The sequence below is a fragment of the Lontra canadensis genome, unplaced genomic scaffold (genome assembly GCF_010015895.1).
Source record: "Lontra canadensis isolate GAN:19392208 unplaced genomic scaffold, GSC_riverotter_1.0 scaffold70, whole genome shotgun sequence".
In the NCBI taxonomy this organism is placed as follows: domain Eukaryota; kingdom Metazoa; phylum Chordata; class Mammalia; order Carnivora; family Mustelidae; genus Lontra; species Lontra canadensis.
This window is the reverse complement of record NW_022631064.1, coordinates 10581361-10597240: the sequence shown is the minus strand read 5'-3', so window position 1 is coordinate 10597240 and position 15880 is coordinate 10581361.

Sequence of the window (15880 nt, the reverse complement as noted above, 5' to 3'; positions counted from 1 at the left end):
TGACTGATGCAGAATTATTTAAGGATAAAAATACCAACATTGGAATAGTCATTTGAAGTAGAGAATATTAAATTCTGATCTATCTTACACACCAAAATATATCCAGGTCTCATTTAGATATTAAAACTGTGCTCACTCTCTTTCTTTCTCATGCACACACACACACACACACACACACACACACAAACTCACATTTTGAACTGGCAGAATAATATTTGCCTTACTAATTCTAAATATGTAAGACTTGACAAACATCCAATTGCTTCACAAAAATGTAAATACTTTATGTGTTTCTGAGAACAAAATTGAAAAAAGAAGAACTAAGACATTTTTTGCAATATACTTTAAACTTTCAGTTTGGGAAGCATAATTTGTGATATTTGAGTGAATTTTATATATGTAATATTGATAAATATGAGGTAAACATAAATTGAATATATGTTTATTTAAGGTCCCTTTTTCCTTTTTTTTTTTTTTAGCTTGAAGAAAGATGTTTAATTATACCTCCCTGCAGGAGCGGGAAGATCAGTATTTAAGCTTCTGAAATAAAGTTAGAAACGTAGACTTAGATTGAGTGCTCAGACAAAAATATCACATCCTGTAAGTATCCTGACTGTTCAAAGAAGCCCTCTGACCTGCCACCCCAGGACACAAATCTGGTTGCTGCTGGCCATCTTTCAAATTGAGACTCATGTAACCAGTGGCAGATGTGTCTGTCTGCCTCTGCGAGGGGATCCATCTGCAGTTTGCACCTGTTGTTTGGCTGAGGCCAGAGTGGAGGTGTCAATATGAAATTCAAAGGGCAAGTCAACAGCAAAATTAAAGAAGTGGTTTTTCTTCTCATGATCTGTTTCTGTTTTTCTTTCTTTTCTTCCCCTTCAAGGGTCAAGATGCTGATGGGATAATCACCCATGATCAGTGTCAGCCAATTATCCTAAGTCAGTAATTATCATAATTTTTCACTACAACATCTTAAAAAAAAAATGGAAGAATGATAAAGACAAGATTGAAAACAAAAAAAAAAAAGAAAGAAAGAAAATGTTCTTCAAAGGCAGCCTCTGCTTGGATAATTTTGATTCATGCTGATATAGGAAACTCTTTGTTGTCAATATAAATACTGCTACTGTGTGATTATTACATAGTCACCATTTTATGTTATTTTATTACAAAATATATTTGGTTTATACACAATTTTAACGACCACTGAAGGATATTTTTCATGGGTCTTTCAAATCACAGCTTCTGGAGAGCAGTCCTTTTCAAACCATACTATGCATGTGAAACCTAGTGTTGGTATTATTTAAATGCAGGTCGTGATTCAGAAGGTTTGGGTTGGAGCCTGAGATGTGCCTTTTTAACAGGTTCTCAGATGGTGCTGATGCTGTGGGTCCATGCACTATACTCTGAACAAAGCTACAGATTTTATGTATGCAATTTCTTAACATGTGAAATGATTTTGAAAACTGTAACCAGAAATCTTTCAACAAATATAAACTAGTATTAAAATGTTTATAAGTAGGGGTTCCTGGGTGGCTCAGTTAGCTAAACATCACCCTCTTGATTTTGGCTCAGGTCCTGATCTCAGGGTTGTCAGATCAAGCCATGACCGGCTCCACGCTGTGTATGGAGCCTGCTTAAGATTTCCTCTCTTCCCCTCCCCCTACTTCTGTCTTTGGAAAAAAAAAAAAAAAAGTTTATAAGTAGATTTACATAGACAATAGATATAACTAGTTAAATTAGTAATAACTCAAATCTAACAAAAGGTATTTTTTAGTTATTAAATTGTCAAGTTAAAAGTTTAAGCATTCTCCTACCTGGATTAAAAAAAAAAAGTTGACTTGAGTTCTAATGATAATAACCTTCATGATTGCTATTCCTAGGTATGGTAGATAAGTAAGGGTCCTTTCCTTTGTCAACATTTTTTATTTGATTTTTAGACTTTATTTTAGAGCAGTCTTAGGCTCACAACAAAATTGAGAGAAAAGTATAGAGATTTCCATATACACCATGCCCTACACAAGCATAGCACCTCTCCCATCATCAAAGTCATTCACCAGAAAGGTATTTTTTTTAATAATAACAATCATAATAATAATAATTGTTATTATTATGATTCTTATTATAATAACCTATAGTGACACCTCATAACCACCCAAGTCCCATAGATGATATTATGGTCCACTCTCAATAATTACATTGTATGGGTTTGGACAAATTTACAATAGCATATATTCATTATTATAATATCATAGCATATTTTCAGTGCCCTAACAAAAACAAACACAAATAAAAACAATTCAACCCTCTCTAACTCCATTCAACTATTCATCTTTTTAGTGTGTCCACAGTTTCATCTTTTCTAGAACATCATATTGTTGAAGTTTTATAGTATGTGACCTTGTCACATCGACTTCTTTCATTTAGTAATTTGCACTGAAGTTTTCCTCCATGTCTTCTCAGGGGACTTGATAGCTCATTTTTATTTTAGTGCTGAATAATACTTCTTTGTTTGCAGGTATCATTTTATCCATACACCGATTGAAAGACTTCTCAGTTCCAAGTTTTGGCAACTATAAATAAAGCTACTATAAACATCTATGTGCAGGTTTTTATGTGAAGATAAGTTTTCAACTCCTTCAGATAAATTCCGAAGATCTAAAATCTTTAAATTATTTGGGTATCATTAATATCTTGGTCTGTTACAGCTCCATTGTCACTTGCCTTTTCTATGCCAAATATGGTTTATGAACTAGTAATACAGGCACCAAATGAGAACCTTTTGGAATCTCAAGTCTCACTCTGGACCTATTACATTTCAGCCTGTATTTGATGAAGGTCCTCAGGGGATCATTGTGTCCATGAAAGTTTGAGAAGCAGTGCCATTAACTTTAACACCTTTGATTATGTAATATAAACCCCCACTTTGACCTAGAGTTAGAAACACGCCTAAAATCAGAGACAAACAAAAAATTTCAAATCCCAGCCCTCCAGCTTCCGAGGTGATTCTCTTGAACAAGTAATGCTCCTCACTTTCCTAATCTGTGCAATGATGACAATAAGACCTTGCTGCTGTGTGAAGAAATGTGATAAACATGAAAAGAACTCAGAACAGTCTGATGTTCAATAAATGGTCAGTTATTGGTAAAAATTATTATTAGAGATATTGAAATCAAAGTAATTAAAGGTATGGTTCCTGAGGCTACAAAGTGTTTAGTTGTAAATTTTCTACAATCAAAGCTGACCTGATAACCAGTGGGAGTCATTCTAATGCCATGTCACTTTGCTATAACAAAGTAATTCTTAGCAGTTCAACTAAGTTTATATTTTCATGGATTTTTAGTTTTCTCCTAACATCATGTTCAGCATAGTAATTTTTTACATTATTTTCTCTAAAAAACCTTTTTAGGTAATGGGGGGAAAATAAGCCCCCTCTTAGAACATACCAAAGAAATATGAAAGACTGTTTAAAATATACTTCTTTGTAAAACATATTAAGTGGGTCATTATTTACACAAAATTTATAAAAATCGTTATGGCCTATTGTGCAGATTTTAAACTGACATTCGATAGGTAAATTATGTGTAGGCAGTTTTCAAAAACTGGATTTTTGGTTCAATAGACCATAGCATCTCTTCAATGTGCTCTTTTGTAATTCATTAAATTGTTTTCTAGCATGTGCATAACTATCATGAGCTAATAGGTATTCATATTTAAATTGTGAACTAAAGTTACCTTATACATATATAAGCCAATTTTCATATCAAAAAACTTGGAACTGAAAGAACTATAGAGCAAAACACATCTTTATGGTGTTGTGATTTCTAGATTATTTCTGTATTTGTTAAGCCTATCTGCTGTGTCAGTTATCAATTCATTGCCTTTCAGTTCCAAATACACCTTCAATATGGTAAACAACAACATTTGTTTAGCATTTCTCCTTTAAAGTGTACAATGTTAAGCTTTCTCAGTAGAGGGTGGCAGGAGAGATTTTGCAGGAGGCAGAGACTTCTCCAATTCGTAGCACCATCCAGGAGGGTCAGCGGTGTGGGTATGAGGACTTCTGGTGAGGAACAATGCAGCGGCCACAAGCCCAGGATGTGTCTTTTGATCTTTCAGCCTCATCCTGACAATAACATTTCTACAGACAGCCTGGACTCCTCTGACAAACCCAGCACAGCTTGCATGCTGCCACCTGCGTCCAGAAGGTCACGCACCAAGAGATCAGTCCTTCTTGAGAGAGCAAGCTGTGACAACCTTTCACCCCTGCTGGCACTTGGAGTTTCACTGCAGATCCAGCCATCATCTGTTTGTTGCCTGTTCTTTGTTTGTACTGTGGAAGGTGGCCTGGTGTTTGCATAGCAGCTCCGGACCAGTTTTGGCCAAACCAGTGGTCAGCTGCTCTCCAGGGGCCAAACTACATTTTCTCCAGAGGGTCTGAACCCCTTTCAAGTTTATCCTTCTTTAGATACATACTTTCTCTCAGTCTTAGATTATCACAGAGAATTTCTTTGTATCTTATAGTTATGTTTACCAGAATCAATGATTCTTTATATTAAACTATCCTGCTTTAACTTACTACATGGTTTCTCTTTCCTGATTGGGCTCAGAGTGCCACCCTGGCTTTCTACAACTATAAGTGAAACTTGTTCAAGAGATCATTTTTTTACAATAAGGGCTACTACTTATTGTGACCTATGTTGCAGGCTCTTCACAATTATGATCCCACTTCATCCTCATGGAAATTTTATGAAGTGGGTACTTCATTTTACAGATGAAGGAACAAAGCCTTGTAATTAAAGCAGTTTACTCAGGGTCAAGTAACTGACTCAAGACCTAAAACCAGTCAGTACTCAATACTATAATTGTGCTTATAACTACTATCTTAACTCATAAGCATCATAAAACTTAACTAAACTGTCCACAAGTAATTTACTTTTTTTGAATGACTGATAAACACACTATTTTATATAGGCTTATTATCCAGATAGAACTTAAAATATATATTTGAAAATCATAACTTTCCAGGTTATGCTGAAACCATGAATATAAATAGAATCACCCAAGGAGAATATATAGGAAAAAAAAGTGAACAGTATTGGAGAAGACTCAGGGAAACACTGCCGTTTAAGGAACAGAGGAATGAAACCTCAATAGGGAACTTAAAATATATGATTACCTCTTGCTACCAAAGAGTAGAAAAAAGCAAGAGAGTATCATACTGGAAGCGAATAGACTTCCAGAAATGAAATGCCACAGAAAAAACAAGAGGGAGAATGAAAAATATGTGTTTTGGCTTTAGCAACATAGAGGTTAATGGTTGGAAGAATGAAATTGGGGGGGCTACATTTCATGTTATACTGGAATGAATGAACAAAAAGTGAGGAGATATAAACTTTGAGCAAAAGAACTCTTTCAAAATACTTGACAATGGAAAAAAGAGGACTGCTGTAAAGATAAGTGGGACCAAGGTGCTATTTTGGATTATTTGTCATAAGATGAGAGAGACTTGGAAGTATGAAAGTGGAAACATTCTAAGAACTGCATGTTTAAGATACAAGAGAAGGAAAACAAATGATAAAACAAAATCCTCAAGAAGTAGGAAGTATAAACAGCATATGAAGTGGTAAAATTAAAATAACTCTTAAAGATTTTTATATCAACTTTGACATTCACTGATTTTGTCACTGCTCCTACCTGAATCATACACATATGGAAAAGGGGACTGGAGCGTGGACAGATAGTTTGTTTTCAACGCATAGAGTTAGCATCAGCAAACTTCCATAGTTTTCCTCAGTTTTAAAGTCCTTCTAATAGAATGTTCCATTTGTCTGGGAGCTATAAAGTCGTTTTTTTTTTTTAAATTTCTGATTCTTACTGTGCGTGATATTGTCTCATCCTCTAGTGAGAAGAAGCTGCTGAATTCATAGATATGTTTAGACTAGCACATCCCTACTGCAGAGAAAGAAGGATGTACATATTCCAGAACATAAGAGGATGTGAATGACTATATTCAAGCAGACTACAAGCCCTTTAAATGGAAAAACTATGTCAAATTATTCTGTTATCCATTAACTAACCTAATCTCTCACACAGGGCATGTACAAAACCATACTGGAAATATTGGGAGGTTTGGCTTTCATAACATGCTTTATAAGAAAAGCTGTGTCTCTCTGAACTGATGTCTCCAAATTTTAAACTAAGCAAAATGAAATATTAAGCCTTCTCTCACTGTGGAGAATTCCATGTATCCCTATATTTCTCATTGTCTTTTAATGGTCTTTATTTCCATACAATCAGCTCCTTCTCACCCTCTATAGTTTCCCAATTTGACCTTTCCACATATGACCTAGTCCACATTGGGAAGCTCTTCTTCAGAATTTTGACAAAATTAAAGTAGGCTCTGGCTTTAGGGAAAAAAAGGTAATATACGTTAGCTCTTTATTTTCTTCTAATTTTTGAGATTCAAGTGATGCCATAGTGCTTTATCGTTAGCTACATCAGCAGTTAGCTTTGCCAAGTGAGGTTGTTAGCTCTTTTAAATGCAAATTAAAAGGGAAAAGAAAAGAAAGGAGTAAAGCATTAGCAGGCAGCAAAGTGATATGGTACATGGCCAACAAGGTAATAGCCTTTACTGTGAGCCAGTGCTCCAAGAGATGGAGGGTTATCTTGTCAAAGGTATTAAACTTAAGACCCGGTTTTGCTTGCATTGATGTCTGTGGAAGGCAGGAATGGGGGTGCCTGGAGGAGATAAAGAACTTCTCACTAACGTGGTAATTGGTATCCTTCTAAAAACCACCGAGGGGGTCTTAATATCTGTGAGAGTATGACTGTCCAGGCTCTGAGGATACAGAGGAATAGGTGTGTAACACTCATTTCCTCTAACTGCGAACACTTAACACTTTTGGCAGCCAGAGAGAATCTGCAGTGCCCTCTTCATTCACAAAGGACACTATGACTATATATTATTGAACAGTGGATATTAGAAGAACATCTCATCATTTTTAGAGTTTTATTTCATGTTCATAAAAACATTTCCATTTTTCTCTTCCTGAAGAGTGCCTCTTGAACCGAAACTGCCAGTGACTTTCCACATCCCTCATCCTATTTCATTACAGAAACACTCATAAAGACACAATTTTCTCCTATCAATAAATATGTTTGATGTTCCATAGAAGTTCCATGTAATACATGCAGAACAATGGAGTCCGACTCTAGGATAAATTATTATCAAAACAACTTGAAGCGACGAGCCGGCCTCTGGATCCTCGCCGGTGGACGTGATGCGGGTGTGTGGTGGGAAAGCAGAATGAGCCATAAAGCCCATGAGTAATAATCATAAATCCCAAACAGGCATCACCCTCTCTTAAGACATTTTTAAACTTGAAAAACAAGACTATAAGGTGCAATCTGCTTTTAGAAGCATTCGATTTTTCTAATACATTTAAAGTTTGAAGTGGAGCCTGCCTGGACTGGGGGGTCTTTTTCATGCAGTGGACTCAGCCAGCGGTTCCATGTGGCCTGCCTGAGCTGCCTCTGGTGTTCTGGGCAGACTCTCAAAATTTTCCTAACTTGGATTTTTTTTTTTTTAATTTTACATCCTATTCCTGTTAACGTCTCCTAAAATCTCCTAGCCAGAAAGTGTCTCAAAATACAGAATCTACATGGAAAGTATTTGGGAACACAGAATAACTTAGTGCGCCTCATATATAGGCTAGGGGACAAAAAGGACGGAAGTTGTTCCAAACAGTCCATTCCGTCTGCTATATTCAACTCTGATTCTGTATGTCTAGCACTCATTAAATTCGAAGTTCAGGGGACTACTGCCAAGATGAATAGTTTGTTTTGCGCTTTTCATATTTTCTCACATGAAGACACATTCACCATGAAATCAAGTAGCAATTTAAGAACTAGGGACACTGAAAAAAAAAAGAAAAAGAAATAAGGACACTGTGTAGAAAATGTCATATTGAATATATAGTCTATATGATCCCTTGATTAATACATAGATCATTCACATTTCTTCCTTTTACTTCTCATTATTTTGTATCCCATATTGCATAAACAAAACAATACTACATCTCAAAGGGAAAAAAATGTACAAAAGTATTTGTCAACCAAAACTCCTAGTGATGTATCACAGAATTTTCAATGTGCTACTTTCCATGAACTTCATGCAAGTTCAATGCTTACATTATTGAAGTCCACCATTATGTAAAGTTTAGACATTGCATGAATTCCCCCCCCCCAAAAAAAGTTCAAACTGTCCATTCTGACTATTGGTAAAATATATTTACAGTTTTCAAATAATAACATGGTGAAATAACTTTTTTAAATTTTTATTTATTTATTTGACAGACAGAGATCACAAGCAGGCAGAGAGGCAGGCAGAGAGAGAGAGGGGAAGCAGGCTCCCTGATGAGCAGAGAGCCCGATGTGGGGCTCCATCCCAGGACCCTGAGATCATGACCTGAGCTGAAGGCAGAGGCTTAACCCACTGAGCTGCCCAGGTGCGCTCAGGTGAAGTAACTTTAAGGATTACCGTACCACCATATCATTTTACATGCTTGGTAGAGAGGTAAACTCTGTTTAGGCACCTCAGGACAAGGGTCTTTATTATTCCCAGAAGTTCAACTAAATATTTAATAGTTACTATAGTTTGAAAAACATTTTAAAGTTCAAGTAGCATGACATTACCTACAGCCTATAGTCCTGCAGATTTTAAGTCACAGAGACAGGCAACATATATTTCCTTTGATGGAAATTCAGATAGAAATATCTAATTTGCTACCCTGTGGGGTAAGAAAGGTGAGCTGAGGCATCCAGTCAACACACAGAATAAGGCTAGGGGTACCTAGCTATCTCTATAAGTGGGGGGGAGAGATTTATAAATATTATTATTTGCTTACCTATTGCCTTTCACAATTTACAAGCTTATTTTCACATAATTCATTTAACACACAAGAGACAAGATATTATTTTTCTATTTTTGTTATCACTCTTTTGTACATTTTCCACCTTAATAACATCTAAATACTACCATGAAATGGCATTTTTAGTTTCTCCAAACCCTCACTAGACTTCATGCTCTTTGGAAGCACAGGGTATGCATAAAGTGCCTTTTTCTAGTTATAGTGTCCATACATGTATTGTATATATACACACACACATATAATCCTATAATGTTCAACACATGACAGTCACTCATTAAGCACTGAAACAATGCATCACTGAGTGAATAAATTGTCTTATTTATATTTAGCACTTTTGATTATCCATTCAACTAATTTATTACTAAACACTTAGCACTGTGCCACACAGTAGGATATAAATGATACAGCAATCATTTAAAGGTTACTCCACAGTGTGGTCCAATGATCCACCTGCTTCCATCTGGATGCTTGCTAAAAACTCAAATTCCTGGGCCCAATCCCAGACATACTGAATTAGAATCTCACAGATACTGAAGTTAGAAAAACATGTTGCAATAAGTTGACAATCTTGTGAAAACGGGTCAATGGATTAAAAAAAAAAAAGATATTCAAGAAGCAGGGTTTTTTACAATCATTCTATAATATGTTCCTTATACAATCTCTCTTAGTTATAGATTGGATAAAACTAACATTTGGGACAAATGGAAAACCTAGAACAACATGTAAGTGAAAGTTTAAAACCAAGATAAATGATGAACTAGATTAGTGGGTCTGGGACTTCCTAAAAATCTTTCTAGAAACCCGTCCTCATGAGAAGCACTGATCACTAGAGAAAATCAGACAGGAATCAACCAACAACCTGGAGTCATAAGTCAAGGAGCAATTTTTGTCCTTATTTAACCATGATTGTGTGGAAAAAGAAAATACCCATTCCCAGTAGAGGAAAAAGCAAGTCCTAGTCAATGAAAGTATAGGTTGCCTATATGTATGCTTAAAAATGATACATTTATGATTTTCCTTCCCCATTTCTATTGATATTCTAATAACTCCTGTTTTTAACTATTGTACCTGTTTTGGAAAAGAGTTCAGTTTAAAAAGTCCTAATGCAGGGTGACAGGGCCCAGTTTGCTTGCTCTTTGACGGATATTTCGGTGGGACTGTCAGTGCTAAACTTGGGGGTCTTCCTGCCATCTCAGACCTCAGAACTCTGATCACGTTGCTTTAGGGTCCATTACTACAGATAAACTGGATAGGTTAGTTGGAGAAAGTAGGGATTTTAAAGCCGGGAGGGGTTGATATTTATCCTATCTCGGTTGCTAACCAGCAATGTGGTCTTGGTTTACTTATTCTTTGCTTTTCTCTAAAATTTAGTCATGCTAAAGAATCATTACAAGGAAGAAAAATAAATACTCTGACTATTTCTTGTTGATTCATAGGGTGAAAAAATAACCACTATCGTTAAGTGGCTATTAAATCCACAGTGGTGACATTTAGGCCTAGGAAAGTAATCAAAGAATTTAAAGTCACCCCGTTATTTGACTGGAGTGTATTCGAACTTGCCTTTACCCAATTCTTATCATTATTCCTTCCAGTCTGAAACATCTCCTAAGTTCATGGATGGGTTATGGTGGGGTTATGGATAAGGACACAGGTGGCTGCAGAGAATATGGAAGAGGACGAGGAAGAAGCAGCACAGGCTTAGTTAATGGATCCCAGGCAGAACCAGAGAAGCCAGCTGGCCAGTATCCAAGGCTCCTATGAAATGAGAATGCCCAGGACTATCTGCAGCCTGGAAGATGCCATTAGAGTGGCCAGAAGTGGACTATGGCACAGCAGCACGGGGAGTGGGGAGCTGTCAGAGAGCTTCTGCCAGTCTTTAACCCTAGCAGCTCTGGTTTCCTGGTTAGACTCTCCTACAGTGTCAATACCTCTGAATTAGTAAAGAGGTTTTCTGAGCAAATATTCCTTTGAAAGAAAAACTGTTTTTGAACCAAGAGAAATGTTGAAACATTAAGAGTTCAGAGTCTGGGGTGGCTGCCGTTCAACATGACCACAGGACAGCTCTTACTTGTGTATGCATGGTGCCAGCCACAGCAACTAAGGGAGATAAAGAACTCACAAGGCCATTTGGGGAAGTTTCTTCAAAGGCAATGACAGGATAAGTTCTATTTGAAGGGACAGCAGAGCAAAGAACAGTTAACTGTAGAGAGAACAGAGTCAATTATATCATGGTGCTGGCTTGAGTAGAAAGCCAGGACTGTGATGGACAGCAATGAAGAGATTTTTCTCTAATGCAGGCATCAATGTTCTCTTCTGTAAGGGGCTGGCAGTACATATTTTCAGCTTTGAGGAACGTAGGGTTTTGTCACAAGTGCTGGGTTTTCCAGTGTAGCACAAAAACAGCTATAGATGATAGGTAAATGAACGAGTAAGGCCGGGTTCCAATAGGATCTTGTTTGCCAAACCTACAGAATGCTAGATTAGGTCTAACGGCTATAGTTTGTCCACCTCTGCTCTGGAATAAAAAAAGTTTAAAGTGAGGAAACATTCACGTTGTTTCTAGTGTCCCTGCCCCACAGACAATGGGGATGCCTGAATTTTTCATGAAGCAAAACCTATTCCATATTACACCGAAATACCTTCATAGGTTAGTACAGTGTGGGTAGGATGCTGATAGTAATAGCTATTTTCATAAAGAAACTTGAAAAGCAGACTAAAACCTAAGGCTCTGTCTGATTTTATACCTTGCTCTTTCTCAATACCTAGCATAGTGCTTAACAAATGGAATAGGGTTTTATAAATTTCTAATAAAGGAAGTCATTCACATACATGCAAATTCATACTTCCAAACTACTGGGAAAGAATTGATCTTAAATGGCTTAAAAAATGAAACCCAGGGGGTGCCTGGGTGGCTCAGTTGGTTAAGCAACTGCCTTTGGCTCAGGTCAAGATCCTGGAGTCCCGGGATCGAGTCCCACATCAGGCTCCCAGATCCGTGGGAGTCTGCTTCTCCCTCTGACCTTCTCCCCTCTCATGCTTTCTCTCTCTCTCTCAAATAAATAAATAAAATCTTAAAAAAAAATGAAACCCATATTTGTACTTATAGCTGGACTCTGATTAAAAAGTAAACAAAAGCTGAATAGAGAGAGAGAGGAGGAGGAAAGGAGGAAGGAAGGAAAAAAGGTGGATTTTTAAAAGTTTTTACATAGAATAATGTGAGTTTAAAACTCATTAATGAGAACCAAGCTTTTATAATTCTTAAGTACTCTCCATATGATATTTAATTTAAAACTGAATCAAGCTCTGTGAGGTAGGGAACCCAATTATTATTGTAACAAATATCAAGGGGTAAAATGAAATGACTTGTTCAAAATTAATTATCTAGTAAGTGCCCATATGGACACAAATTCAGACATTCTGACTATAAATCAATTTGTCTCTCTATGAAATTATAACTATATTGATGTTAGTTAGAAGGAGATGGAGGAATCAATAGGAGAGATAGTTTGAATGACAAACTTGTCAACATCAAGTATTAATTTAATATGAATTTTAGGATAATTGGGGAATGAATAAGACAGACTTGGAACTTTCTAGAATTCAAGGAAAATTAAATTCTCTTTTAGAGAAGCAGTGCCAAAACTTGTCATAGACTTATAGTTACCTCTTCTGCCTGATCTGTTTGTATTCACTTTATTTGCTATTTATGTTAATGATTTATTATTTGGTACTTGATGAGAGAGCTAGAGATAAATGAAATCAATTTAAATCAATTTGACAGGGTTTTCCTCCAAAAAAGTAAGCACTGTTTTGCAACACTAGAATTTCACACCTTATTCAGCTCTTCTAAGTAAGGTAGGGCTAGAATGTGAGGTACCTATTAATAAAGTGAAAGACTAATTTATTTTCACAAATAAGACTTAAATTGTACTGTATCATTGTTAAGTAACTGAAGCCTTTCTGCTTCCTCCAACAGAAACTACTGGAGACAGCAGGAGAAGGAGAGGTTCCCAAACTGGTTGCAGAGGGAAAGAGTACATTGGAGAGAGGGAAATAATCACAGATTATCTTTTAAAACAGGTGATTAAAAAAAGAGCACATTAATTTATTAAAAAAAATAGAGAAGATAAACTTAGGTATAATAGGAACAATGAAACACTAGATGATTACATTACCCAAAAAGGTAGGAATATAGACTGTAAGTTGACAGAGAGTGAGGTAGGTAGAGGAGAGAGGAAAATACCTTTGAGGGAAAGCATGGGTTGCTTTCGTTCCCACGTTCAAAGTCTTATAAGGAGGGTGGTTTGAGGGAACCACTCAAAACAGTTTGGGGGGCTTTACAGGAGGATAACATTCCACGTCTGATCAGGGATCTTGTCTCTCATGCAGCAAACAACAGGGGAAATAGGAACCAGTGAGACCAAAAAGAGACATGGGCAGGAAGAAGGCAGTGAAGGCTGCTGCCTGACTTCAGCTTCTAGCTCCTGGGAAGTAAGGAAGTTTGCTCACGTGCGTGCTCCTGGATCTGACAGTTATTCTAGGAGAGGGCTAGGACTGGGGGCTGCAGTCTCTCTCAGAGACAGGAGCATCAGAGGAGATGTACCACCAGAAGGTCAGGCAGCCACAGTGGCCTGCTTTCTTCCAGGACTCACAAATTCTGAAGAGAACAGAATGAGGTGAGCTCCTCTTCTTGGGAACAGGATGGGGGTTGCCACTCATTTTCATTTAGGTCATAGACAACATGCTGGGCATTCATTTTATAGTGAAGAAGAAGTCATCCTTCCCAGTTACCTAAGAAGATATTTGCGCTTTTCCTGATCTTTCTCCTTCCGACATAGAAGAGAAGACAATAGATAAATGGTCTCTGAGACCCAGCCTCGGCCCCATTTTCCCCACACCTTCCTGTTTAAGTCACTGAAGACAGAAGGCCGGCTTGCAGTGAGGAATGGGACAAAAGGGAGCATGAGCAGAACTTGACGTTTTAAAATGCACTCAGAGTAGGTTCAAATACTCGAATAAGAAAATTTTATTAATCCAAAGTGGCTAACAATGTACGAAACCTAAACACAGGATGCCGTTAAAAGAGCTGCTGAAAATGAGGGAGTCCGTATATAAAACCTGGAAGGAAGATAGTGACTGGGAAACAAAACAAAACAAAACAAAACAAAACAACCCTTCAGTCATACCCCAAATAGTAGAGACTTTTAAAAAACTGATTTTACATTATTCACATGTTGCATTTATTATGCTTATTTATATATATATCTAATATTTCGAATAAAACTGTAAACTTTGTAAGGTCAGTAATTAAGCTTTTCACAATTTTCCCCCATAAAGCCTAAAATATACTTGTATATAAAAAGTGATCAAAATATGTATTGATTAAAAAGGTGAATTAAATCTGATCAGAAAATAGATTATTAAAGATAGTAAAATACAAGAGTAAAAATAGATGCAGAGTGTAGAAATCCTTTTCATTTTCTATGTCTTTAATGAAAGGGGCAGCTGACATAAAGAAGCATATATGATTCTGCCATCATCTGGAAGCAAGAAAAGTCTGTTACAGAAGATTACGAACAGAGCATTTGCAATTGCATGGGCAAGCGGTTAATTTCCAGTACCACCACTTCTTAGCTGTGTGGTTTTACACAAGTTGCCTCATTTATTTAAAAAAAAAAAAGAATAAAATATAGTTAGACTATAATCTTCAATTACTCTCCCAGGTGTAAAATTGTGCAAATCCAAGAAAAATAAGCAAGATGCACCTGAAGGAATGAGCACAGTTACAGACCTTCTAATGTATATAACAGTTCTACCTGACGTGTACCTAAAACACACAGAAAAGTGACAAGAGTTATTGTTTCAAATATTAAGTTTGAGTTAAAAGCAAGGTGCAACAGTTTTCCTTGGCTTCCTAAGTTCACTACACAACATTCCTTATTTTAAATAATAGGACTTTTCTTCTTTTTCTAAACACAGCCTGTAGGATTCAGCAGGTTTCAGACTTGTGTTACGGAATTAAATGCAGACCAAGTATATCCAGCCTCATCTCTAACCCAGCACAGACACAAGCAATGCCAGGTAACACAGGGAAAGGAGCAAGTTGTCATCTGTATATTCTTTCTTTCTTTTTTTTTTTAATATTTTATTATTTCGTTACATTACAATTAAAGTTTTTTTTTTTTTTTTAATTTGACAGACAGAGATCACAAGTAGGCAGAGAGGCAGGCAGAGAGAGAGAGAGGGAAGCAGGCTCCCCGCTGAGCAGAGAACCCCATGCGGGACTCGATCCCAGAACCCTGAGATCATGACCTGAGCCAAAGGCAGTGGCTTAACCCACTGAGCCACCCTGGTGCCCTCATCTGTGTATTCTGAGTGCATCTTCTGTCTGTTGTTGATGACACTAGACACAGCAAAGCATAAAAACAATCATCTAAAATTAGCAGGGAGCATCATCCCACAATAGAAAAACAATCACAGCCTCATTTACACCACAAAAACAAACAGCTAGATTCAGCCATTTGCTGGGCAGTTAAAACAAACTTTTAATTATTGGGAAACATAAGTAATTGGGAAAGACAAATCATTACACCTCAATAGCAATATAATACTGACACTAATCCTCTGCAAGAAGTTCATCAAAATAGTATAAAAACTGAAGTTGATAATGCAAATAGGGTTTAATAGCACTAGTTCCTCAGAACATGGCAAAATCAATCATTCCAATACAAAATGTATTAGGAACAAAATAAAATGGCAAAAAGAAGTTAATAAAATGTGGGCTTACCTCTTTTTTTTTTTTTTTTTTGCTTTGACATACCCCTTAATGGAGTTCCCCAACCTCTATGTAGGATATAAAGCTTAACCTCAAGGCTGTCACCAGGGGGCTCAAAAGAATGCCTGATAAACTATGCCAAAAATGAGATGGTTATATAGGCATATATACAACT